A 3,343-nucleotide genomic window follows, 5' to 3' on the forward strand; every position below is an offset into this window, starting at 1 on the left:
AAAGTTCTTTAAAACTTAGTTCTGTAAAATTTTACAACCCTGTGATTATGAAGATACCTATAGTACCTTTGATTGGGGATTAAAGTCACCAGGTAGAGACATTTGTCTGCCGAGAATAAAGAAAGCCTGAAAGACAAAGGGTCTTTCCAGTTCTCAGAGGTGTGAACAACTGCACGTTACAGTCTTTAAAGCTGCACAGGGTGTGAGGTTACATCAAGGACTTAATGCTTGGCAGTGAAGTGTAAATAAAGTCATTCTTATGAGAGACTTGAGTCTTCTGGTCATCCAGAAAATCATTAGTATGAAAACAAAACAGTGTTCGACGGTGTAAAAAATAAAGATGCTCTTCACAGCGATGCCATAAAAAAAACATTTTAAAGGTTCTTCGGATGTTGAAGGTTCTTTATGGAAACATTCAGCTCAAAATTATTATTTTATTTTTAAGAGTGTTTATCAGTTTTTGGACACGTTTCATCCTACCGCATTAACATTGTGGATACATGAAGTCTTACCATCTGTTACAACCTCTGCTATAGTTCTTCTGTCAAACTAGATTGTAAGACACAATTGCTCAGCCAAGACAGAAGAGCTGAATGCAACACAATACTGCCTGTCTGCGCCTCTCTCTGACTTGCACCATTGTTAATGTGACACGTAGGACTGATCGATGTGTTGCACATTTGAACACTTGACATTGTGCATGAACTATATTCTGATGTGTAAGAATAGGTTTTTGACAAGTTCCCATAGATATGTTAATAAGCGTTTGTATTTTGCAATCTCAACTACAGTAAGGACGATTTTAGGGTAAGTTGCATTTTATTGTTTAATAAATGTGCTACAAAAGGTTCTTCATGGCCATTACCTATTTACATTAGTGGTTACACAAGGAACCATTCAGTCAAAGGTTCTTAAAAGAACCCTTTCTTTCTTCCTTTTTCTAAAAAAGTATTTTTTTTCTTTCACTACAAAGAACCTTTTGTAAAACTGAAACCATACGGCCAAAAATGTTTTTTTCTATGGCATTGTTTAGCACCTTTATTATTTTTAAGAGTTTTGCATATAGGATAATTTTTTTCTGCTGAACACAAACCAATTTTGTCTGACTTTGCGACCGTCCAGTATGAAATGTAAAAGAAATAACAAAAGGGAATATCTGATGTTACTGCAACTTTCTTTTAACTTTCATCACTTCAGTTTCCTCTTTAGACATGTTGGCTGCAGGCGTGAGAAATGCCTCCCTCACTCCCCTTCAGGGCAGATCTGTAGTTCCTGTGAGTCGATGGTTAAGGGTGTTAACATTCCCACATAAGGCCACACTGTAAATTTGAATGACTGAATGTGAGCGAGTGACAGATTGGTGTTGAATTCTTTGATGCTGAGCCCTTGACCGAGGATAACATGCAACCTCATGGGACAAGGAACAATTTGCATGTCCCTGGAGTATCTATCTATCTATCTATCTATCTATCTATCTATCTATCTATCTATCTATCTATCTATCTATTCATGCATTCATTAATCCATGTATCTATCAATCAATCCAAACATCCATCCATCCATTCATCTATCTATTAATCAATACAAGCATGCATCTATCAATCCATCCATCTGTCTATCTATCTATCTATGTGAAGTTAAACATGCAAATGTGCTATTTAATTACTGAAACTTAAAACCTCAGTGGGTACTTAAAAATAATAAATTAGGTCAAGGGGGTTCGAGGTGAAAATGTTTAAAAACCCCTGCTCTAGAAGGTTAATATCACTGTGATGTCATTTCCTTTTTTTTTTTTTTTTGATGTCTGTTCCTGTATTGTCTGAAACCAACAAAATTACTTGATTGTATTCTTATAAAAGTAAGGTAAATTTATTTATATGACACATTTCCGTCTGTCTATCAGTCTTTCTATCTATCTATCCATGCATCCATTAATCCATCTTTCAATCCATCCATCTGTCTATCTGAGCAATTTTTGTGGCATCTATCCATCTATCTATGTATTAATCTGTCCATTTATCTTTTTATCTATCCCTCCATATTTCTATCCATCTATCCTTCCATTCAATCATTCATCCAATATTCCAAGCATCCATTAATCCATCTGTCTGTCTGTCTATTGATCCATTCATGCATCATCATCTATCCAGCCATCTGTTTATCCATCCAACCAATCTTCCAATAATGGATCCATTAATCCATCCGTCCATCCATTGGTTAATATGTCAGTCTATCTGTCTATCCATTCATCCAATAATTTGTCTGTCTGTCTGTCTGTCTGTCTGTCTGTCCATTCGTCTGTCAGTCTATTGATCCATCCATGCATAATCTATCCATCCAACCATTCTTCCAATAATCAATTCATCCATTAATCCATCCATTAATCTGTCTGTCTGTCTGTCAGTCTATCTATCCATCCATCCAATAATTTGTCTGTCCGTTCATGTGTGTGTGTGTGTGTGTGTGTGTGTGTGTGTGTGTGTGTGTGTGTCCGTCTGTCTGTCCGTCTGTCTGTCAATAGGTTTTATGCCCAGCTGCACTACTTCCTGATCTTCAGCCAACTCTTTGTTTCCTGTCTGCCATTATTGGACAAACTGATTAATCCAGGTGTGCCTGACCTCAGTAGTTACTACAAAAATAATCAGACACACCTGGATTAATCAGTTTGTCCAATAATGGCAGACAGGAAACAAGGAGCTGGCTGAAGTTCAGGAAGTAGTGGAGCTGGGCATAAAGCCTATTGATCTATCCATGCATAATCTATCATAATTTATAATCAGTCTATCTATCCACCCATCCATTTTAAAATTATTATTGTATATCATGACATAATGTAAGTTACAGTGATGAGAACATCTATCAATGGACAAGTCTATTTCTAAAAGCCTACAGATTTGTGAATTAAAGCATAACGAAATGTGAAGGAGGTGAAAGGAAAACTAAGTTGACTCTTGGGTGATATTTTCAGTTGCATTATATTCAAATGTATCATTTTCACTAGATTTACGTGCATGCAGGTGCAGTAATTAAAACCTATACAGGAGTTTTTATCAAACAGGGCCCACTCAACAGACTTCCAAGTGGTCCTCATTATGACCTAAAATTATTAAAATAAGCAGTAAAAGAAGTAATATATTTATTTGTGTTTGGTTATTTAATAAATATACACCTTTCTATGTATGCCAAGCTCTAGAATATTTTAGAAATTGTGAGTGAAAGGGCCTTTAAATATTACTGTGGACATTGGGGGACAATTACGTTGAGATCCTCTGCTATACACTGAGGCATGAGGGTAGAGTAGACAAACGTCAGTGTTCAGAAGAGGAGGGGTGTAGTTAACCAG

Source organism: Misgurnus anguillicaudatus, chromosome 13 (assembly GCF_027580225.2).
Source record: "Misgurnus anguillicaudatus chromosome 13, ASM2758022v2, whole genome shotgun sequence".
Taxonomy (NCBI): Eukaryota; Metazoa; Chordata; class Actinopteri; order Cypriniformes; family Cobitidae; genus Misgurnus; species Misgurnus anguillicaudatus.